Below are 25,036 nucleotides of genomic sequence, written 5' to 3'. Positions count from 1 at the left end.
ACACAGCAGGTATTCGTATTTTAAGTGAACAAATAATTGCATGGAAAGATTTCACAAAACGAAACTGTGATTCCTCAAAAAATTAAAACTACATTTGCATGTGCGTAAGGAAAAAAGCCTAGAAAGATATAAATGGAAAAGTCCCACTTTCACCTCTAGGTAGCTATATTCTGAGTAAATTTTTTTTTTGGTCTATCCATTTTCTAAATTTCTAATAATCAACATGTATTATACATCCACAGCTGGAAAACAATTTCAGCGCTGGAGCTGCCTCAAGCAGTAAGGTGTAAGGCTTGGTCTTTGGAATGGGCTGCTCAAGTTCTGCGGGTACCTAAGTCAAGGGAGTTTTAAAAATGCATTTATTCAGCGAGAATTCAGCCCTTCCTATGAGCCAGCCACAGTACTAGGCTCTGAGGAACAGATAAAACAAACTGAAATCCCCACATTCACAGAAATGGAAAGTCGGCTGCCAGATCCTCAGTAAACCTGAGGATGATGTAGAGAAGATGACGAAAAGGAAAGGAATTATGAGAGAAAGATCACGGGTTTCTCAGGAAGAGTAATGGTCTGCAAACAAAGGCAGCCAGAAAACGCAGGCCTCACGTCCCCGTTAACCTCTTGCTTGGAGTACGGCATCAGCGGGGTCACCTGCGGGAACCGTGGAGGGTGGTAACCTCCGGGACGCTGCAGTTTGGGGCAGGCCACGAAGAACCACCCTGGGAAGAGCTAAGGGCCTTGCCCTCTCTAGAAAAGCGCCGCGGAGCACAAGCAGAGCGCGCCGCACTTAGCACGGGAGCGAAACAGGCATGGTGGCAACGAACTGCCCTGAAGACTCCAGCAAGCTCGGCCTGTAGCTCAGGAGCTGTTCCGAGGCTCAAGGAGGCAAGAGGACCGTGACGTGGTCCTCAGGGGCTAGGCCAGCAGCTTTCCTTCACCTCTCTGTTTCCAGAGTCTAATATAAAGAGCCGCGTCCGCCGGCTAATAGTGTCAAAAACCCTCCATGATTTACTTCAAAATTCAACACAGCTCAGTAACTCGTTCCCAAAAATACCTTTGCCTAACTTATTAATTTATTTCAAGGGCACTCTCGGCTGCTTGCCAACTTGGCTTACTAACTCCAAGTCAATTCTGACCTCTCTTTCAAATGCGAATTAGTAGTTCCGAAGATCTGATCTCTCCCGTCCCACCCTTTCATGCAATTACACCCGGTTTAAGCCCACATCTTCCCACATCTTCGCCAGTCCAGCCTCAATCATTAGACAGATCTCATGATAAGTCTCAACTCATCTCTTGTCTTCTGAGCTGATTTCCAGTAAACCACCTGGGTACTCTCATCTCCCCTGCCTACGTCACTAACCGATGAACGCCAACACCAGGTATCTTAAATGGTCTAGGCTTGAACAGATTTAAAGAGAGGCAGAGTGACCTCAAGTCAAACTGCAGTTGATTCTTACTGGCTGTATAACCTTGAGCCCCTACCGCCGCCACGTTATTGCCAAAGCAAACACTCGGGCAAATATCCATGATCAGACCACTCCCCAGATCAATAACCCAGTGGCTCTCCACCACCAGAGAAGACGCTCTGCCGGCCTGCCTATCCAGCCTCCTCCTCCGGCCGCTCTGCCTCTGGGGGTCTCAAAGCCCTCAGCCTGGGCATGCTGCTCACCAGCAGCCTGCACATGCTCTGTTCTCCCGTTGCAAGGCCTACCCGATCCCACCCCTTTTATTCTCTCTGGTTCGCTTTTAGCATCTTCCTAACTTAGTCCGAGTCCTTCTTCCTCTATGGTCTTCATCTTTCTCTGTGCCTGTTAGAACTTCATGTCTTCTTCCCTTCTATCACTAAATATTTTAATCCCGAGTCTGTTTCCCCAGGGCATCATAAATTCCTGCCATAGCACCTCGCAGGTGCTACGGAAATCTGTGGACTATTTGTCAGTGTGGCTACCTCCAGCAACCACTCGCAGGGTTAGAAGGTTAAAAATAACGAACATAAAAAGAAAGCACAGTGTTCGGTACACTACCATTTTTATGTGTACCGCATCCACATCAGAAATTTCTGTATAAGAAAATTAAGGAAGGTAAAGATAGAGTGACTGATTAACAAATCTCTACAAAAAAAAAAAAAAAACTCTGATTTTGAGCTCACAGGAAATCAAAGAACCAGAGGACGTGACCTCAGCGGAAGATGCGGAGAAGGCACGGTCTCATCCTCACCAGGACCCTAGAGCGCTGGAACTCTACCAGTTCCATCATCTGAAACTCACTGGGTAAGGAGTACTGCGTCTTACCTCTCCCAGGAAGTTATCTGAAAGTGGCCTTGAGATCACAACCCTAAAGTTCAGGAAGATCAGGAAAATAACTCGGATTCACCATGGAGCTTCCCAAACATTCCTAGCAGTTTCCCCACCTTGAATATCTTTTTTTCTCCAAGCAAATCTGGACGGCAAGATCGCGCACCGGGGTCAGACTCGAGAAACTAAACAGAGGCTCTGTCACCTCACCAGCTGTGTGACTCTTTAAGTGGCCTCTCCATGCATCAGTACCATTATCTGTGAAACACAGACAGTAGCACCCGGCTCATAATAACTGTCCCCATAGTTAGTATGGGAACAAAGGGAAACTTCCTCAAGTTGACAGAGTATCTACAAAGTTCCTATGAGTGGCATCACGCTTGATGGTGAGAAACTTGAGGTTTCCCCACAAAGATCAGGAACAGGGAAATATGTACCCTCTTTTTAACGTGGTGCTGAAAGTACTAGATAATGCAGTAAGACAAGAAAAAGAAATAGAAAGTATACAGATTACACAGGTGGAAATTAAATGGTCTTTGTTCACAGATGACATGACTGCCTGTGTGGAAAATTTGAATCAACAACTACAAAAAACCCTCATGAAACTAAGTGGCTATAGCAAAGTTGCAGGATATAAGGTTAATATATAAAAGTCAATTGCTATCTTATATATCAGCAGTAAATTTAAAATTAAAAACACAGTACCATTTACATTAGGATCCAAAAATGAAATATATAGGTAGTACAAATCTAATAAAATAAGCATACAACCCATATGCAGAAAACTACAAAACTCGGATGAGCAAAATCAAAGAAGAACTAAATAAATGGAGAGATATTCCATGTTTATGGGTAGGAAGACTCAATATTGTCCAGATGGCAGTTCTTCCAAAATTAATCCACATATGCAGTGAAATCCCAACCAAAATTCCGGCAAGTTATATTGTGAATATCAACAAACTGATTCTCAAGTCTATATGGAGAGGCAAAAGATTCAGAATTGCCAATAAATGTCAGAGGAGAACAAAGCTGGAGGGCTGACACTGCCCAACTTCGATTTAGTATGAAGTTATATAACAGTCAAGCCATATGGTATTGGGTAAAGACAAACAAACAGATCATTAGAATAAACGAGAACCCAGCAAAAGACCCATATAAATATAGCCAACATAGCCAAATGATCTTGAGCAAAAGCAAAGACAGTCTTTTCAACAAATGGTGCTGGAACAATCAGACGTGATTATCAGACCTATATGCCAAAAAAATGAATCTAGACACACACCTTACACCCTTCCCAAACATGAACACAAAATGTATCATGGACCTAAATGTAAAACACAAAACTACAGCCCTCCTAGAGGATAACAAAGGAGAAAATCTCACTGACCTTGGGAATGGCAATTACTTTCTAGATGCAACACCAAGTGCATGATCCACGAAAGAACAGCTGATAAGCTCAACTTCCACTCTGTGAGAGGCACTGTCAGGAGAAGGAGTAGACAAGCCATAGACTGTAAGAAAATATTTACAAAAGACACATCTGATAAAGGACTGATCCAAAATATACAAAGAACTCTAAAACACTGGGCCAAAGACCTTATAGATACCATAGTAAATATACAGAGATAGCTTCCACATCATACATCACCAGGGAAATACAAGTGAAAACAATGAGACAGCACAACACACCTGTGAGAATGGCAGAAATCTGGACCGCTGACGGCATGAAATGCTGGCAAAGATGTGGAGCAACAGGAACGCTCAAGCTTTACGTATGGGAATGCAAAATGATACACCCACTTTGGAAGAAGACTATATGGTGGATTCTTCAGTACCAACTACTTTACAATCCAGCATTAACAGTCTTTGTACGTAAACAAAGGTAAACCTGGAGGTTTGCAGCAGCTTTATTCCGACTGATAATAACTCTGAAGCAACCAAGATGTCTTTCAGGGTGGATGGATCAATGAACTATGACCCATCCACACAATGGAATATTAGTCCGTGCTAAAGAGAAAGGCGCTATCAAGCCATGAAAAGACACAGAGGAAACTTAAACGCTTATCATTACTAAGTAAAAAGAAGGCAATCAGAACATACTACATGCGGTGTGACTCCAACTGTATGACATCGTAAAAAAGGCAAAACTATGGAGACCGCAAAAAGATCAGTGTTGTCGGGGGCTGAGGACGAGAGGATGGGTGAACAGAAGGACTACAGAGGATTTTCACTGCAGTGAGATACTCTGTACAATACTATAATGATGATACATCTCATGTTTGCCCAAACCTACAGAATATACACTACCAAGAGTGACCGCCAGTGGACTCTGAGTGACTCTGACGTGTCAACGGAGGCTCATGGCTGTAAAAAGTGTACCACTCTGGTGGGGGATGTTGGTCATGGGGGAGGATATGCATGTGTGAAGACCCCGGGGGTATACAGGAAATTTCTGTAACTTTCTAGTAATGTTACTGTGAACTGAAAGCTCCTCTAAAAATATTAAACCTTTTTTAAAAAGTTGACGTGTCTGATACAGTGTTCATGTGAGTTGTGATTACTGCGTTAGTCCTCCTGATACTGCGGTCACTTCTCCGCATAGAAGCCTCTAACACCTCACACAGCTCAGAGTCACACCATTCCCACAACCAGAGCACCCTCCATGCCTCTTCAGCACCTCACGATCCCCAGGAAGCCGGAGCTTACTAGGTGAGTGGGAAATCACGTGGCACCCCCGAACCAAGAAAACGTCTGCGGAAGCCAGCTAAGAGTCTCTTCTTTCATTACTCTCCACTAAACCATTTCAGGGCTACCCCTTTTCAGGTGAAAAGAATAAAACTCTTGCTCTCTATCTAAAATTTTAAAAAAAGAAAAAGAAAAAATAGAAGAAAAAAGAAAAGAAGGCTGTCACTGCTGTAGTCTCAAACGTATCTAACTTTCAAGACATGCTTCAGATTTTACTTTCTTAGAGTTTTCTGATTATCCTCACTCACAGTGAGCGTTCTCCCTGCTGAGTTTCTACTGCAATCATTTCTAACAAACCACAGTCTGGCACTCAGTAATCCATAATACTGACCTACAGGACACAGAATATTCATATCCCCCAATTTCTTCAAATAGTACGGGATGGGTCTTTCAGCACTTTAGCAAACTCACCTGAGTAGGTGACTGGGTCAGTCCAAGAAGAATTTGCTTATTGAAACTATTATTTTAAGCGATTAATGAGACCTTTTTGGTGTAGGTTTTCATTTTAAACAATTTGTCATTTTAAATAATCTGTCAAGAATAATTTTTCCCACTAAAACTGATTCTATTTTATAAAGTTCTATAGCTACTGGGATTTGAAAAGAGATACATTATACACTTTTAAGCAATTACCTAAAAAATTAAGGAAAATGATTGTGTATTCTATTCATCAACACTAAGTTATACATTCTTTTCAAATCATATATTGTTTGATTACTGTAATATATAACACAAAATTCATCAAATCAACTATTAGTTTGCATTTTTATTATTTAAGAAAGTAGCAAAAGATTATTTTGGATAATAGGGCAAATTAAAACTTTTGAGAGCAGGATGGAATTTCCTACTTCTAAAGTACATGAATGATAAAAACACCACAAAACAAAACAACCCACAAAAACTCCTGCTCTTGTAACAGACAACTATGAATTTTATTTTTTTTTAAGATTTTATTTATTTATTTGACAGAGAGAGAGAGAGATCACAAGCAGGCAGAGAGGCAGGCAGAGAGAGAGGAGGAAGCAGGCTCCCCGCTGAGCAGGGAGCCCCATGCGAGGCTTGATCCCAGGACCCTGAGATCATGACCTGAGCCGAAGGCAGAAGCTTAACCCACTGAGCCACCCAGGCGCCCCGACAACTACGAATTTTAATTAAAAGTTTATAATTACATTAACTTCCAAGTCCAGTTATAGATTCAACCATTTCAAAACCAAGTATTTACCTATATTTTTGAAACTTCTATCCATATGACCACATCCTTTCCAAGCTATAGAGGAAAGACTGTCTTATTTTCTTTTTTTATTGAATAAAGGTCATTTTGCCTTAAAACATGTTGGAGGGGGTGGTGGAGAGAGATGAAGAGAAATGAAGTGACATATTTGAAATGAAAGGGATTCCAAATCAACTATGTCTCCATTTACCTCAATATTCTTTCTACAAAAAATCAGCTGCGCTATTTAACCTGTTGTGACAATATAATGTCAGGTGCAAGAGAACACACAGCCCATCCTCAGAGGCTTACCTCCCCCGTGTTCACAGGCATGAGCCTCCTGCCCGGGCTGAGAAAATGCACACAGAAGCCTCCAGGAACAGCCACACGAAGGCCATTAGGATTTCAAAAGGCTCTGATAAAGCGCGTTTGCACTTTGTCTAATCTTCCTCTCACACAGGCAGGTCTCGAGCTTTTATTAAATGTGAAGAATTCAACAGCTTTGAAATTCAAAACCGACTACGTATGGAAAACTACCCCTATCTTTCCTACATCTCATTCTTTGATCTTCTTCTATTCTGGACATGCTAAAGTGTCTCAGACATTTGGAGTGTTCCCAAAAATTGTCAAAAATGTTTTTTTTGAGAACCCTTAAAGCACTTTTAGACTCCGGCAACAAGTTTTGAGCATGCCCTAGAAGAAGGAACTGCACATAGTTGGTGAGAGGAGGAAATGAAGTGGTGTGGGGGGAAAAGGGCAGAGAAGCAAGGGCCAGCTTAGGAAGGCTCCAGGCTCAGTGGTCAGGAGGAAGGACTTTGGCCCAGCGCACCTGAGTTCAAAGCGTGCTGCCGCTCACCAGCGAAGTCAACCCTGCACAAATCACACTAGTCAGCCTCTCCAAACCGTCCCACTTGAGAAGTGAAGGTAACAGGACTTACCTATTCCGGCTGTAAGACAATGCTTAGCACAGAATTAGCCGGTAGTGTTACTCATCCTAGGTAGCTGAGAAAGTTCAAATGGCAACAAGGAACACTAAAGAACTGTAAGCAGAGAAAAACAGACACCACCTCACAGTGAAGAGTGGATTGTAGAAAGCCAAAACCGGAAGGGAAGCGGAGCTGAGGCTGTTTGAGTAACCGAAATGAGAAGCCATGGACTCTAGACCCTATGGATTTAAGACTGACAGGAGGGAGAGATGGTGGGCTCAGGCCGTGGGGTGCGCGACTCTTGATCTCAGGGTTCTGAGTCTGAGCCCCACGTTGGGTGCAGAGACTACTTAACGGTAAAAACTTGGGCGTCCGGGTGGCCTAGTTGGTTAAGCAACTGCCTTCAGCTCAGGTCATGATCCCAGAGTTCCAGGAGTGAGTCCCACACCGGGCTCCCTGCTCAGCTGGTACCGTGCTTCTCCCTTTCCTCCCTGCTCCTGACCTCTCTCACCATCTCCGTCTCTGTCCCTCTCCAATAAGTAAGTAAACAAGTATGTTTTTAAAAAGGTAAAATCTTTTAAAATAATTGAATAGAATCATTAGGAGGCGGAGGCTCACCGGGCACGGAGAAGAAGGAAGAACCAGAGCCGGACCCGGCTTCTGCGCACCTCCCACTTTCTGGGCCGGGAGGGAAGGCAGGATGTTGGGTCACTGCTGGGAGGGTGACAGAAGGCAGTTAAAATTCAGCCTTGCTGAGTTTCACACAGGTATGGAAGAGAGACCTTTGTGAGCTGGATGGACACAGGTTTCCAGATTGCAAAGCAATCTGGATTTAAGATACAGATCTTAGAACCATTACCGTGCACAGGCAGTTAACTGAAGATGTGATGCTGGAGGTCACCCAGGAAGGACAGCCTGAGAAGAACGCGAGGTCAGAATCCTAGGAAATTTTGATACGTAATGGTTATAAAGGGGAAACACTCGCAAAGGACAGACATCACAAAGAGAAGCCAGAGCAGTATTATTAAACTCACGGGAAGAGCTTCGAGAAGAAAAAAGTAGTTAACAGTGCTAAATTTCACTACGAAATCAAGTACATACTCAACAAAAATCCGCTGGTGGGGGAAAACGGTGCTTATTCTGGGGAGAAAATGTAAAAGTATAAAGACAGATAGATGGATCTGCTCCTTTTTGCCAAAAAGAAGAAGAAAAAAGTTTCAAGTTCACTTTTTTCTAATGACATCTAAACACGAAAAATCAGGTTGAAGTCACACAGGTTCTCAGACATCAGTTAATAAACGAGCAATTCCTAGAAGTTGTCAAGAAAAAATACTTTCTAAAACATTTACCTCCTTTGTATAAAGCAGCGGCACGCGAAGAACACCGCAAAGCTGCACAGGCCTCTACTACACAGAACAGAGAGACCTGGTAAATACGAAGCTGCTGGTTCCAGGTTCTCTCCAGTTTTACCAACTGACCGCCCATTATAATCTTACCTCATGGCATTAGACAAAAACGTCCCTGTATTCCCCTTGAACGGAGACTAACAACAGATGCTCTGAATGCTTTTAATATTCCCTCTTAGATACTTTTTTCCTAATCCTTAATGAATAAAATAGAGCTATCACTATTCTTAGGCCTCCATATTAGCTCATTTAAAGCGTTTTCTTCTCCCACTAGAAAACCGGCTTCTACTCTGAATGAAACCTACACACTGAAATGTTGCTACTCCTTAGTGCTGTCAATCAGAGAGCGGTCCAGCCCGCACAGGGCAGAGGTGCAATTCCCTGAGAGCCCCACGGGAGCAGGGGGCCTTCAAATGTGACCCACAGCTAAACCTGTGAAGACTTTAGCTACAACTGTTATATTTACAATTATCTTCTTTTCTATTGTAGCAACAAGATCCATCTGTTAAGACTGAAAAAAAATACATTTTCTCAAATTCAGGACAAAGGAAAGATTTGTGATATAAATATTTAAGCACCAACATAAATTGTAAATATTCAAGTGAAACCCAAACATCTGTTCTACTCATGAATGAAGAATTTACCTGTGTTAAGTTCTGATACAGCCACAAAATTTAAATGCATGGAAAATGTGTTTCAAGGTAACTATTTCACTAATTACAACAGATGAGTTTCAAGCCCTTCTCCGCCACTCCAAATACTAAGAAAAACCTAAGGGTCTAGAAAGTCAAGCTCTTCACCTGTTGGCAAACAAAACAGACATTTTAAAGAGCCTTCCCCTGCAACAAACACAATGACCAACAACATTAGCTCTGCAAGTTGGAGACACGACGAAATCAGTCATTGAAGACAAACTTCACAGAAAACAAACAGAACTGCAGCTGTGCTCAGCCCCTCTGCATCAGTGAGAGCTTCCCCACCATTTATCACTGCCTCCCCCTCACCAATTAAACTAGTATTTCTGTCTTGAATTTTGCTTTAAAACAACGTTTTAAGTTTATTCTGGAGCATCCGTTAACAAGTTCTTAAGCTGAGCAGGTACCGCCGAGCCCACGGAACACAGCAGCCGTCACCACCGAACAGAGTGCTCTCAGAGACAGGAAGAACACGGTCTACGCTGCTGTGTGAGCGCTCGGTCATAGAAAACCCATGAAATACTGGAAAGGTGTTGATGTACCATTTTAAAATGTAGATCTGCCAATACTAATTCTCTTTCTCTACCATATAAAAAACCCCAGAGATGCACAGTGACAAAGGCGTCCACACCTGCTCGGAGGCAGGTAATGGTAAGTAGTCCTGCTGCAGCCCTTCTCTACAACGTTTCTGACAGAAACCTAAGAAAATACTCCTCCCAATGCGTGCTTCCTAGAAGCAGCACGTACCAGAACCCCTGGACTAAACAGCACGGCTGACGTCAAACAGGAAGCCCCGTGCTTACTGACAGCATAATAATAAAATATCCAACCAAGATATAATCCCTCACTTAAGCAGGTAAACATTTTTCCAATTTCCTTCAGCTGGTTCTAATGTCCAGAAAATGACTTTATATTCATTTGTATCTTGGAAAATGGGACTTAAAGTAGGTTATCAGTTTAGGCAAAAACTAATCACCCAATCGGAGAGCTTCAGAGGCACATTGAGGGGCTAGCCCTTGGACAAATCTTGAAGCACATCCTGTTGGTGGCAATATGAACTGGTGTAACCTTCCTAAAAAGCAATTTGGCTACTGAAGTGTTCATATCCTTTCATCTAGGTCAGCCCACTCCGAGAATTTTTCCAGAAGAAGAAAAAACTGGCGAAAAGGAGGAAATATTTTTAAAGTACACACAGAAGTCTGTTTCACACAATGCTATTTACAATAGTGAAAAATGAGGAACATCTAAGTGTAATACAGGCAGAAGACTAGATCGATGAAGGTCCTACTGACTTGGGAGAATTGTACCACTACAACTAAGCCAGTTTTAACAGACGACATAGTTTAGTGAAAGAAAAACCTAATACAAAGCCGCACTTATTTCCAATTACGGGAAAAATACAAGAGTCTGCTGAGGTAAGAAGAGGGAAACACACAAGAGCTGCGCACAGTGACTTTCCCTGACTTCACCATTACTGCTGTCACGGCGGCGGCGATTAAGCGGGGAGCGGAGAAGCAGGCACGGAAGCCCCGCGCAGCAGCCGGCAGCCCGGCCCAGCGCACGCAGCTGCAGGCTCGAGGGCTGCGCAGGCTCTCGGCTGGCAACTCGGTGCGCTCTGCGCACCTTCCTCCGCGGATCAAAGCGCAGCAGGGCGCGGAGAGCGGTCTCCGGGGACGGCGCGGGCCGCGGGACCCACCGCGACGGTCTGGCGCGTCGCGGACTCAGAGCCGGTCCTCACGAAGTTCCCGGCCCACCCGCAGCCCCGCACCCTAGCCCGCGGCAGCTGCGGCGGACTCCCGGGCCCACGCCTGCAACCGACGGGTCCGAAGGCAGCAGCGAGCACGTCCCCGCGTGCGGCTCGGAAGAAGTCAGCGAGGCCCTGGACACCGGATCCCCGCTGCCCCGCCCCGAGCACGCCGCCGGTGAGGGGCGCTGGGGGAGCCCGGGGCACACTGCAGGGGAGCGGCTGGGGGAGCCCCGGGCGCACCGTCATGGGGGGGCTGGGGGGGCCCGGGACACACTGTAATGGGGGGTACCGGGTTGAGTCCCCAGCACACCAGTTGGGAGGCGGGGTCCTCGGGGTGGGGGGGGGTCGTCGGAGTCGCGGGGAGAGCCCGGCGGCCCTGACCGCACTCGCGCCCCGGCCGCCCGCTCTCGCGCGGATTCAGCGACCCCCGAGCTCAGGGGCACGCCCCGTCCAGGGCCGGCGGCGAGGAGCCGGTCGCCGGAGAAGCACAGCGGGGCTCGCGCCGGAGACCCCGAGCCACAAAGTCAAGTTGATGCTCCCGACACCTATTTCCTGTCCAAACAGCCCTTTTGTTCTGCTTCCCTGCTCGCCGTCAGTGGTCGCTCTGCACCGAAAGAGCACGGCGGCAGAACCTGGCGCACACAGAAGCACAAAGGAGCAGAAGTGTAAGATAAAGGAGAATTAGGAGATCGGAACAAAAATCCTACCACCAAAACCTCCACAATTTTCTGTTTGCTTCCCCTCAGATTAACTTCACTTGAAGCTGTGCTCCGCCGCAACCGAGCTTGACCGGCAAGCCCCGCCCCCTGCACGCCTACTGGCCGCCGGGGACCTGCCCCGCCCCACGCGAGCGGTCGGCCGCTGCGGTTGGACGCGGCTGACGTCCGTCATTTTAAAGAACTTTTCCTGGCTAGCAGGTTAGGCGGCGCGGCCGAAAGCCCCGGGGAAGCTGGCCTCTTAAAGCGGCAGCAGGGCCGGTTTCGGTTTCCCAGGGCGGCGCGCCGGCTCGCTCTTTTGTCTGCGGGAGAGCGCGCACAGCGAGGCGCCGGACCCCGGCTGGCCGGCCCCGCGCGCCTGCGGCTCGGCCCGCTGTCCCCCCACGGCGCCCCTCCTCCGTCCCTGCAGGCTCTGCACAGCCGGGAAGGACACCCTGCTGCAGCAGAGTTGGCGCCTTCTCCGCGGGCGCCCCGCGCAGTCCCGCCGACTGGACGGAAGCACGGCCTCCTCCGAGACGGAAAACCGCGCCGTCTCCGCCACGGGAAACAGCCCCGGCACGCTCCTGCCCGCGCCGTCGAGGTCGCGCCTGCTCCGTCCCCAGCGTCACCGCGGGGCCAACACCCGGGCCTCCGACTCCCACGCTCCTGCTCCAAGGGCACCCACACCCCGTCAGACGGGTCCGCCCCGGGGGCGCACAGCCACCGAGGAAAGGCCGCCCGCCGGCCGCGCGCCATCAGTGAGGCTCCGGAAGCCCTGCTCGTTCGTTCTCTCCTTTAATTCCGGCGGCGTTTCCTGAAGGGTAGCACGGTTTGGCAGCCTCCTCGGGCGTCCACGGATTTAGGGGGCGCGCGCACACGGGCGGGGAGACCCCTCGGAGAACACTGGGCGACAGGAGGTGCCCCCGCAGAGATCCGAGAGGCCCCCGCACGGGCGCTCCGGCTGCAGACGGGCCGGGTGCGCTGCAGTCCCCCGCGCTCCCTCGCGCGAGCCCTGCTCGTGCCCCCGCGGCTGGCCGTCTCGTCCCCCGACGCTGACCACCTGAGCGCCGGGCGCGGAGCTCGCTCCGCAGAGTCCAGCTGTCACCTCTACCAACAGTTCAACCGGTTACAAACAAATCCGAAACGCAGTGCACATGAAAGAGGTTTCTTCTCAAAATACTTTCGATGCGTTTACATAAAATTTTTTAAAATTAAATGTATAGTTTTCAAAGTTCAAAACCTTGCAAGCGTTTTCCCGGAAAGGAAATCTATATTAGAACAACACAAAGCCAACAAACTTGTCTTGAACACAAAGCGAAGTCTGTAGGAGACTGAAAATCACGTAACTGCAACTGGACACGAGTACGGAGGATCCGGGGCAACCCAAGCGGCCGCGCATCTGCTCTGCGCTTCCAGAGGACACACGGAAAGGGCCAGTTCACAGAGGCTCGGCCCCAAGACGCGTTGCCCCAAGATGCTTTGCAAGGATTCGCGGCTCTGAAAGCCTGGTGCTCCACAGTCAAGTTCACGTTTTCTTCCCACTGTGAGGACACTCTCCCAAAACAACACTGGAAACAGAAGACAGACGGAAGCAAACAACAAAAAGAACACACAATTTGAGTTACAGCACAAAACTCGAGGGGAAACGGTTTAAGACGGCCAAAATTTGAGAGGGCCATAGGAAAAGAGATGGCAAGCATTTATATATTAAAATTTGGCAAGCACAAAATTAGTAGACAGTTACGGGGACCAAAAAACCTTTGCTCGGATATCAATGTTTCACCTCAGAGTTAATTGTTGGTATAAAACAGATCACATTACACACACTAAAACAACCCCAGGCCCACTCTCAGTCTGTAGCAGAAATACAGATGTGGTCATGCCAGAGTTCACACAGCTCCAGGACCTGTATGAAAGAACTTCACCGCGATGAATACCATTTTAGGTGGCTCACAGGATAAAAATAAGGGGATTTTATTCTACTTCTAAATCCGTAGCAGAAGAAAACAGCAACAACAAATGAAAGGAAAGCAACGCCACAACCGAGATTATTTGAAAACAATATTGCTTCATAGGAACAGGAAGCCTGCAAAAGTTCCAAGGCTCTCTGATTGCGGGCGACAACCCCACTTTTTACACATCAAGTATCCAAAGGACGTCCTATGTATTCTTGGAGGGGCATGAGCTCAGAAGCCTTCCCAAACCCATCAACTAAGGAGGAAGATAACAAGCCAGAACAACTAACTAGGTCTCATCTCACTTTAAAAAGACCCTCTACAAGGAATAAGTACCTAGACCATTAGGATTGGCTTTTGTAGGTACGGAACAGGGTGAGGACTTCCTCAGAATTGTAAAGGACTGAGAACAGCTCACACTACTCTTCACGCAACAGAAATTCATCGTTAGCATCGTCCCTGGGTGCTAACAGGTGGGTTTATGCAGTAATGGATAAAAGGCCCAGCCTGACATTCAACGAAGCATGGCCAGGTCACTAAAGATATGGTCCCAAAACCACTATCTCATGGAGAAAAAAAAAATTAGAAAAATACTTCCCTGGCAAACACACACTGCTTACCAAAGTGAGGCACCTATTTGAGTCTGCAACTCCTGCCCCGTGTCTGCCGATTCACTCGGGAGAACAGCACAAGGGGAGTGGGAGAGCCAAGGGTAAGGGCCCATTCAGCAAGATTCTGAGCATAAAGGCAACAAACATAAGACAGCCTAAACCGAGGGGAGGTACCTTTCTTTTTTTTTTTTTTTTTTAATTTGTCAGAGAGAGAGAGAGAGAGGGAGAGAGGGATCACAGGCAGACAGAGTGGCAGGCAGAGTCAGAAGGAGAAGCAGGCTCCCCGCTGAGCAAGGAGCCCGATGTGGGACTCGATCCCAGGACGCTGGGATCATGACCTGAGCCGAAGGCAGCTGCTTAACCAACTGAGCCACCCAGGCATCCCGGGAAGTACCTTTCTATAAGACAATCCGTTTAAGTCCACAGGGATAAACGAGGTCACCAACAAATGTAGACTGAAAAGGAACACGAATCACAATATCGAGACCAAAGTATAAGGAAAAAGCATTCCCAACAGTCAATTATTAAGACTTAATCGCCATAAATTTTCCTGTGCCAAGTAACATACCCCCCAATCTAAGTAAACTTCAAGACAGAGAGGTGATGGAAAACAGACTGGCGGACTCAAAGTTCCCTCCTCTCTCCTTAGCAGCCTAAGCTAGGAAAAAAAAAAAAGATGAAAAAATAAATAATCCACTCTATTTAATAAAATTAATTTTCTATATACCTATCAAAAGAAAAGCTGCTGTTTTCAACAGTCATGGAAAATTTGTAAAAATCATAGTCACAGAAAAGGAACAATTTGGAAAAGAACAAGCTGAACAGGTAACACCCTCTCACGACCACACGGTAATGTTCAAGTTAACAGAAGAGTTTATGGACCCACCAAAGGCTCAGAATGCCTACTGCATGCTGGGTCCTGCTACGTGCTGTGGACATCATGGTGCACTGTCCTGCCCACTGTGGAGACTTAGGGTCAGACCACCGCTGTCCCACAGCAATGTCATGGGAACCATGGGTAATCTGCACCTTCTCGGGGCCACATCACAACATTAAGTAGTTAAATTAATTGTCGTAACGTATTTCACTTAACACAAAACATATAAAATAGCATTACTTCCATACGTATCATTTTTAAATTGAGATTTTACTCTGTTTTTGGTAGTAGAAATCCGGTCAGTTCATATTATGCTTACAGAATCATTCAGACTTGGGATATTTCAACAGCCAATGGCTGCTTAAATTTACATCTCCGCAGTCCGGTACACCAGCCACCAGCCACCTGCGGCCACTGGGCAACTGGTATGTACGAGCATGACTGAGGAACTGAATTTTTAATATTACTTAATTTTGATGGATTTAAATAGCCACAAATGGCTATCTGCCAACTTGGAAGTAACAGCTCTAGCGAAAGAAACCCAGAAACAAATCATATACACTTAATGAATTACAGTTATTACAAGTGTTTACACAAGCAATGTCCAATATAAAATGAGTAAACATAGCCAACAGAGGGTTTAGCCTCTTTTGCCAGCATTAGGGAAGGGTTCTTCAAGGAAATCACAATTAGGCAAAAGGGCACAGCATCTGCAAAGGTCTTCAGTGGAGAAAAACTGGGAAACACAGTAGAAATAATGAAGGAAGTACCAAGGGGTGAAATCATCTTAAATTATTTGTAGGAGATTGATTTGGGTCACAGAATCCAAATAGGGTAGGAAGGCAGAGAAGTCGAAGCAGCCCGTTCTCTGGGAAATAATATAAGTCCCCCCAAGGAGTTTTGCTGGACCCACACTACTCAGTGGGTGGACCCGGTCATTCTACTGCGCTGTCAAACCCTGAATCAAGCCGCGCTCTTCTGTCCCGTTTATGCTAGCAGTTCCCTTCGCTTGAAAAACTTCCCCCGGCTCTTTCTTGATCTTCGAACTAAAATCACAGTTCTGAATTTTCCATAGGAGAAGCTTCAGACTCCAACTGTTTACAAGGCAATTTTTACAAAAAAATTTTGTAAAAGAAATTCAGTGTGCCATTGTTTTGTTTGTTCTGAATGTTCTGACAGATCAGGATTTGCTTAAAGAAACTCCCCGAACAAACCTTGGTTCCACCATTAAGCTTAAATGCTACATCCTCACAGAAACGTTCTCAGGACATCCAATTAGCACGTTCCAGTCTCTACTGGCACATCGTATTTCTTTCCTTCTTAGCACTTGTCAACATCTAAAAACCCTTTGTTCTTCAGTTAGCTTTCCCAGAGACTCTGAACTCAGGGAAAGCAAAGGCCCTGTGTGTTTACCAAGGAGGCCTCAGCACTGGGCACAAAGTCCAGGCATCAAGGAGCAACGGCAGCTATGAGGGACAAGTAAATAAATACAGATATTTTTACATGTCAGCATTTAAGGAACATAGCTGAAACTACATGCAAAAAAGAATTTAAGGGCACTAAATATTTTTATTATACATAAAACATTAGCTGTAGGAATACGAATTTTTTAGGGGCACCTGGATGGCTCAGTCATTAAGCGTCTGCCTTGGGCTCAGGTCATGATCTCGGGGTCCTGGGATGGAGCCCCGCTTCAGGTTCCCTGCTCAGTGGGAAGCCTGCTTGTGTTCTCTCTCTCACTGTGTCTCTCTCTGTCAAATAAATAAATAAAATCTTGGAAAAAAAAAAGTTTTTTTAATTTAAAAATTCAAAAAACACTGGACCCTCAGGAATCAACTAAAAAACTTGAGAACAAAGCAACAGCCAAAAATTTAGGGAGGAAAAGGGAGGGAGACATAGAATAACAAAATGAAAACACATTATCACTCACAATTACTAAAACAATGTGCAGCATTCAAATCATGAATACTGAATAAAAGCTAAGAACCAAGTATAAAAATATATGCTTCTAGTATATAAGAAAGGTAGCTTTATTTCAAGGCACCAAGAATAAGGTTTTTGTTAATGGGGCTAAAACAACTGATTAATTATTATGGAAAAGTAAAAGAAGTTATTTCACTTCATGTATGATGTCAAAACCAATCCCAGAAGAACGGAAAGAGATGGGTGTGAAAAACAAAAGCATGAAAGAACTAGAAGAAAACGTCAAAGAGAAGCCATTAAATATGAACGTAAAGAGGAGGCATAGAAAGGCGGTATTAACTCAAATTTCTTAAAAGGTAAAAACTCTTTCAAGTTAAAAAATAATAATAATACCTTGGGCAAGTAAAAGGCAAAGAGCCAGGGGAGATACCTGTGGGATGTGACAAAGGGCTGCTATCCTAAATCCGAGAAAGAATAAAAAGGGTACTGCAAATATAGAACACCGCCTCCCTCCCCCATGAGCAAAAGACAAATTAGAAGATACAACCCCATCTCCCCATTCATCATCATAATTAACTAAGAAATGTATAATCAGTCTTATGAAAAGGAAAGACAGTATTCAAGTGTTGGCAAAGATAGGGAGAAATGTGTATTCTCTCACATTTTTTATCAAACTTCATACAGATTTGATCAACTTTATGTTAGTTAAATTTTCTTAAAAAGATCTGACAATATTTATAAAAAGACAAAAAAATGTTCACGTGCTTTGACTCAGTTACTATAAGACTGAATCCCAAAGAAATGAGAAATACGTAGAAAGACTTAGCTCTTCACCACTCTCGAACAGCGACAAGAGGATGAAGCAACAAGTGACACGTGCCAGCAAGGCGAAATGCTGCGCACCCTTACAGAATCCTCCGTCTGTGGATCTAACTTCTGCCCTCAAGTGCGAGATAATAACCCAATAACACTGTGGGTGACAGGTTCCGTAAGGAAATGAAGGAGAGTCCCAGGGTCAGGGAACTTGGTCACGGCATCTCTGAAGCCGTGACATCTGAGCAGACATACGATTGAATGTGACAGGCAGAAAAGTACAACAACTGCAAGGAAATAAGCGTGGCATGCTCAGGAATCCCAAAAAGACCAGTAGAGCTGGAGGTTCTGAGTCAGGGGCAAGCCGGCACGGCTGGACAGGCTAGAGCGGCTCCATCCACCCCACAGCCGCGAGTCCTGCGTGGCTGGCTATTCCACACCTCAAACAGGGCCAGTTCCCGACACACTGTCAGTGGACAATATATATTGGATTTTGAAGACAGTTTGAAGAAGTGTAATATCCCATTAATAATTTCCTATGCTAATTACTTATTGAAATAATATCTTGGGATAAAACATTATTTTTAAAATTTTTATTGTTATTTATTATCGGGATAAAATATTATCCCGTTTCTCTTTTCTTTTTAATGTGGCTATAAGAAGGTTTTAAAGACTTATGTACTTTGGAGCTGGTAGGGAGGCGGTGGGAAAGAGAATCGCAAGCAGACTTCCAGCCGAGTGTCCAGGGCTCCGCGGGGCTCAATCTGACAGCCCTGAGATCATGACCTGAGCCAAAGTCAAGAGTGAGATGCGGGACTGAGCCACCCAGGTGCCCCTGACTATCAGAAGATCTTCAGTTACTTATGTGGCTCCCATTACATTTCCACTGGACACTGCAGGTCTAGGGTAAAGTCGGCAAAGTGAAAAGCTCTCATTTCATTCCGCGTGTTGTAAAGTCACCGGAGGGTGCTGAGCCTCGAATTCACCCACTGAACGGTCGCTCCCCCACAGGACAGCGCAGACTGCAGGAGAGCGACAGCCGAGGCAGGGAGGCAGGGAGGCGGGTTAGATGACTGCTGTTCCCATCCAGGGTGCAGCCAGGTGTTGGACGCATCATATCCGGGATAAGCTTTGAAGGCAGAGGCAACCCAGAATCGTTCAGAAGCCCACTCCCCATTTCTTAGAATATACACAAACAGAAAGACTGGGGTGTACCTGCGGACACTTTAACAACGGTTATTTATTCTCTGTAACCTTCTATTCCTTGTAAGAGTGTGTGTGGAGGGGGGGGGGACACACCAAAAACACACTGCCCTTAATACAAAACTGAGGCTTTTTTAAAGCTTCTAAGCAGGATCATACAACAGCCCGACCAAAACCAAGCAGCCTGCTGTTTGCGTGGGAGCTACCCAGGCTCCTTACGGCAACACAGCATCTGCACTCCTACACCTTCAAAACAGGGTGTTTGAAGCCGTCTATACTCCCAGGGCTTACGCATCGCTTCCGGAAGGTAACGCTGCCCGGTGTGGTCAGCGCTGCTGCGGGCCTGGTCAGTGACATGGCCCTAGGAGCACACCTGTCCTGCACTCCCAAGTCGGAGGCTGGAGAACTACAAAGCTCTCAGATGTGTGCTGAGCATATCCTAAAGCCACCACACGTCCTCCTCCAGAAGGGTCCAGGTCACCCTCCATGTCACTGCACAAAGGGCACCTCGGTCCTAGTGCTCTTCCCTGAAGGCTCTGCCCTTCCATGGGGGCTTCCCATAAGCAAAGTATGCAAAGCTGCAAGGTCAGGTGGAGGGCGGGTTCTCTGACCCGCGCTACGGAAGAAGAGACGTTGGAGGGAACCCGCCAACACGACAGAGGGGCCGCACACGGCGACGACGTACCCTACACACAACCCAGTGCTTGCTGCACTCACACTTACGTTTGCACGGAGGCAACTGGCGCCCGACGTCTCCCGCTGTGACCTCCAAGGAAAGAGTCACGCTACGCACAGGCGGACCAGGATCCGGTTCCGGCCGGCGCTCGCACACTGTGAACCACGGCGGTGGCCCGGCCCCCGCTGGACGCCCCACACCCTGTCGGGCCTGCGCCCAGGGCGGGAACCCAGCAGCGCCCACGGGGCCCCGCTGCCGAGGGCTGTGAGCGCCCAGAGCACGAGTCACGGGGGCGAACAGAGCGCGGGGCCGCCCCGAAGCCCCCGGCCCGCCCGAGCGGCCAGCACTCCCAGCCGCAGCCCGAGCGCACGCACGTACGGGCGAAACCGTGTCTTCCCTCCGACACGAGGCCGTGATAAACACCGGGCACCGGAGAGGAGGCCGGGGCACGGGGGCAGGGAGGCCCCGGCGAGCAGATGCCCGCTGCGGACTGGTGCCGCCCTCGAGGCGGGGACCGCCGTCGCGGCTCTCCTCGCCACCCGGTCTCCGACGCGCGTCCGCTCTCGCCCCGCGGCCCTCCCCTGCGCGTGCGGAGACCGCCCGCCCCCGGGACCCCTCCCTGCTCCCCCTCGGCCTCGGCTGCCGCCCGCGCCCCCGCCCGCCCCGCGTGCACTGAAGACGCGAGGGGAGCAGAGTGCAGAGGCGACCTGTTGCAGAAACGCAAAGAGCACCCTTTGCAGGAAAAGAGCGTTTTTCCCTGGAGCGCTGGCCCGGGCGTCGCAGGCCGGCAATGGGCCCCGGGCTAACCTCGCAGGCCGCCGCAGCTCCGTCGGAAATCTCGCTCCGGGCCCCAGCGCCAGACGCAGGGCGGGCCAGCGCGCACCGGGTCCCGGGGAGCCCCCGCCCCGCACCCCCGACCGCCCACACCCCGGGAGGCGCGGCTGCCGAGGGGGGCACTCGGGACCCCCGCCCCCCCACACCCGGAAAGGGGCGACTGCCAGGGAGGGGGGTGGGGCGCTCGGGACCCCCGCCCCCCCACACCCCGAGAGGAGCGGCTGTCAGGGAGGGGGTTGGGGCACTCAGGACCCCCGCCCGCCCACACCCAGGACCGGCGGCTGTCGGGGAGGGGGGTGGGGGCCTGCGGGACCCCCGCCCGCCCACACCCGCGCCGCCGGAACGCGCCGTGACAGGAGGGACGCCCCACCGGGGCCGCGGGCGCAGCAGGTGGAGGCCGGCTCCCGCCACCCCACCCCCCGCCTGTCAACTGCTCCGAGCAGGGGCGGGGGTCCGCGAGCAGAGCCCCCGGCCCGCCCTGCCCCCCGCCCGCCGCCCTGGCTTCCGTCCGCCCGCTGGGGAGCGCCGCGGCCGCGCCTCAGCCGGTGGGGGAAGGGAGCGGCTCCGGCCCCCCGACCCCCGACCCCCGGCCCCCGCCGCGCTGCTCACCTGGCGGCGGCCCTCCCCGCCCGCCGCGCTGCCCGCCGCCGCCGGTCGCCGCCGGAGAGTGGGGACAGGTGAGGCCGCCGAACCCCTGCTCGCTCCGGCCCCGCCGCCGCCGCCGCCGCCGGCCCCCGTCCGCTGTTTATGAAACTTTTCTGTTTGGTTGTTCGGCCTATGACGCGGCCGCGGGCCGAGCTCTGCGATTGGCCGACGCCCGGCGCTGACGCGGCGCCCCGCCCGCCGCCTAATTATTACCGGCCGGGCGGGGCCGCGGGGCGGCGCGCGGGCTGGGGGCGGGGCATGGACGCGAGGCGCGCGGCGATTGGCCGGCGCCCCGTGCGGGGGGCGGGGCGGGGCGCTGAGAACTGCTTCCCAACCCTCGCCGCGGGGATCGCGCGGGCACTGGGGCGCGGGCCGGGGCGGTCTGCGGGCGTCGTGCTGTGCGGCCGTGGCTGAGCGTCCCTGTGCTCGCCCGCGGGGCCCGGCGAGCTCCTGCCCCGGACTGCCGCGCCGGAAAGCTTGCGTTCCGCCCGTCGGCCTTGCCCAAGGGAGCTCCGAGCCGGCCGCACGTGCGACCCCGTGTCCCCGGCCGGCGAGCGCCGGGTCCGAGCTCCAGGGGCGCCGCGCCACCTGGTCCCGAGCTCCGGCGTGCGGAGGGGAGCGCGCGCGCACGGTGCCACGCGCACGGACGCACGGTGCCCCGCGCCCTCCGGAGACCCGGGTCCCGCCGGGCGGTGCGGGCGGCGGCCCAGCGGGAGGCCGAGGTCGCACCCCGAGAGAGGGCAGGCCGGCAGGTAGGAGCCGGCCGGGTCTGGCCGGGTTTAGATCTGTTCATTCGCTGTGAATTGTTCGCGTTCAGCTTGAAGTTCGAAAAATACCGTGTCGGGACCTTCTTGTCCGACTGCCGAGCTCTTTGGTGCTTGGGGGGAGCATCTCCCTGCCCTCCCCCGCTGGGCCTGCTCTGGGGAGGGATTTCGGCGGGGCCTGCAGCGCGGAGAGCGGGTCTTCTGCAGACAGACCTCGGGGTAAGAAGCGGCGAGCCGCGGCGAACGTACCGGCCGCGGGGGGCTTCAAGGAGGAGCGGCCTTGGGGTTGGGCCGCAGAGAGCCTAAGGCCTGGCGGTGCTGGGAACGGAGAGCAGCAGCTTCCCGCTGTCCTACAGAGGCGGGAGGTGGGATCCGGGGTTTGGAGATGTGCGATGCGTTGCGGGGTGACACACGTCTAGGGTGGGGCTGGGCCTGGCATCGGCAGTGGGACGGGGACAGCCCTAAGCGGGAGCGTGAATGAGGCGAAAGGTGCCGGAAGGGTGTCGTTCGCAGTCCTTCCGATTTTATTTTAAACACAGACCCGCGGGTGGTGGGTTAACCCCAGAGAAGGGGGTTTCGCCCAAGGGTCTCATCTCTGATCACGGAGACCAGGTAGTACGGGAGACTAGAGAACGTTTCAGGACCAAGTCCTCCAAGTCTTGAAAGCCAGATGGAGGACTTGACCTGGCTTGGCGGGAAATGGGAAGCCGTGCTAGAAGGGAAGGGAAGGACACCGTGGATTATTTGGATGTGGTGGCTCCGCTGGTGCCAGGGAAATTTCGCAGCCTGGGGTCCTCTCAACTTCACTGCCCTCTCGTCCTGAGTAGCAGAACTGTGTGGAAAGGTTTTGGGATTTGGGCCAGGGTTAGCCTCCCTCCTGAGACGCATTTCTGGCTCCGTGAGCCATACCCACATTCTCCCTGGGCCTCAACTTTCTATTAACGCAGGAGACGTCAGCGGGTAAAACAAAGAGGCCTGCCCTCATCGACGTCTCATTCGAATTGGGCAAGACATGTCACAAGCATTTGTGTTGTGAGTTAGGAGACGGTGAGAGGTGTAGACAAGAAAACGCAGGCCGGGTGGAGGCCGGGCGCAGGCTGCAGTGTTAAACACAGCGGTCGGTTCGGGCAGGGCTGGGAAGGTAAGGTCTGCACAGTTGTGAGGGGCGAGGGCATAGTCAGTCGGAGGAACTGGGACAGGAGCTTTCCGGCCTGAGATCCGTCCCGCAGGGGCTGGAGGCCGGCGGGCTGTGTCCACCAGAGTTTGTGGGTGCCTACATTTCACTTCTCTTACGTGGGTGCCTAGGAGTGGGTCTGCTGGGCCGCGTGGGGCTTCTAGCTGTCCCGGGAACTGCGAGACTTTTCCCGGAGGGGGTACCCTGTTTTACAGTCCCCCTCGCAGGGACTGAGGGTTCCCGCCCCTCCAGCCCTTGGCGACCCCTGTGAAGGGCTGTTCTCTGATGAGAGCCACCTAGGCGAGAAGGGAGTGGAAACTCCTGGCTGGGATTTGCATTTCCCTGATGGCTAAAGATGCCAAAGCACATCTTTTCTTGTGCTCATTGGCCCTTTGTGGATCTCCTTCGGAAGATTGTCTGTGGAGAGCCTCTGCTCATTTTTAAATGGCATTATTTGTCTTCTTAATTTGGGGCTGTAAGAACTCTTTCCATATTCTGAGCACAAGTCCCCTATCGGATGCATACTTTGCAAATGCTTTCTCTCACTTCTGGTCATCTCTTCACTTGCTTACTGATACCCTTTGAAGCCTAGAAGTTTTTAATTTTGCATTAACCTTTTCTGAAGTCCCCCCTCCCCAACATCCATTTAGTCACAAATTTAACCGATTCTGCCTTAGAAATATCTCTGAAATGTACCCCCCAAAGGGGCAAAGTTTGGACACCTCTTTTATATGTCATACGCTTCACCCTCCTTCTGCGGTAGAACTCACCCTGTGAGACTGACACTCAGCCAGTCTGTGTTTGCCTCCTCTCTGATCAGACCGGAAACTTGTTTTTCTGAAGTTTGTTTGTTTGTTGTATTTTTGTTGCTTTCCATACTGGAGTGAGATGAGGGTTGTCAATCGATCCTTTCCCAAACCACCAACCAAGAACCCTGACGAATGTTTCAACCTCCCCTTCCGCCTGGTTTCGCTCGAGGCCCCCTTGATCAGACATTAACATTCTGTGCACAGCAGATTTTATGTCTGGGCTTTTCCACTTCCCCTCTTACTCCGCCTCAGCCATACGTCTGGTTTTAAGGAAGACCCATGATATGTGACCCCCATGACCTCAGGGGAAGTTTTGGTGTCCAGTGGAATCTATCCCTCGACTACCATTGCTCTTTTTTTCCCTGGACTTTACTGGGAATTCTGATCTATTCATGTTCCAGGTTAACTTGGGAATAATTTTGTCAGTTTCCTAGAGATATCCTGCCAGGATTTTAAGTGGGATTCCATATACCTAAAACAGTGTGGGGGAGCAGGGAGAGAAATGTGTGTCTTCACAGAATTTGGATGTCCCATCAAGAGGTCTACTGAGTTTCCCTTTTTCGTTTATTTAGCTTAAAAAGGGCACTCAACATATTTTGTTTCCTTAGTGTTATGTAACTGAGTGAAATGTTAAAGAGGAATACACGTAATCATAGTATTTCTCACTAATAATTCATTTAGGTATATTATGCTTTGTTGATACTGTAGATAAAATTTCATTTTTCTTATATTTTAAAACTGGTTATTAATAATATATTATAATCACTACTTAATTCTGTGTATCTGTTTTATACCTAACCATTTAACTGATCTTCTTAGTCTTTAAAAATTTTTCAGTTGATTGCTTTGTTTTTTATCAAAATAGTGTTTTCCTGTTCCTTTAAAATCTATATACTTTTTGGGGCTCCTGGGTGGCTCGGTGGTTTAAAGCTCTGCCTTCGGCTCAGGTCATGATGTCAGGGTCCTGGGATCTTGCCCCACTTCGAGCCCCTCATCCTGCTCTCTGCTCAGCAGGGAGCCTGCCCCCCCCCCCCAGC

The 25,036-nt window shown here is 49.6% G+C and overlaps 1 protein-coding gene across 5 annotated transcripts in view; it reads right to left on the bottom strand.

Moving 5' to 3' along the window:
- The window catches only part of ZFAND6 (zinc finger AN1-type containing 6), a 67,211-nt gene extending 45,863 nt beyond the window's left edge, over window positions 1-21,348 (bottom strand). The window contains exon 1 of one of the 5 annotated variants that reach the window (XM_046007571.1): window positions 21,217-21,348. The gene's annotated coding sequence lies outside the window, so the exon portion shown is untranslated. Of the gene's footprint in view, window positions 1-11,727; window positions 11,816-19,820; window positions 19,843-21,216 lie in introns of those variants that run through there. The other 4 variants (XM_046007573.1, XM_046007574.1, XM_046007570.1 and 1 more) reach the window with 4 other exon arrangements.
- Between the last annotated feature and the right edge of the window lie 3,688 nt (window positions 21,349-25,036).

The sequence above is a fragment of the Meles meles genome, chromosome 6 (assembly GCF_922984935.1).
Source record: "Meles meles chromosome 6, mMelMel3.1 paternal haplotype, whole genome shotgun sequence".
Classification (NCBI taxonomy): domain Eukaryota; kingdom Metazoa; phylum Chordata; class Mammalia; order Carnivora; family Mustelidae; genus Meles; species Meles meles.
The sequence above is the reverse complement of the archived record's forward strand: the minus strand, read 5'-3'. Positions and strand labels throughout refer to the sequence as shown.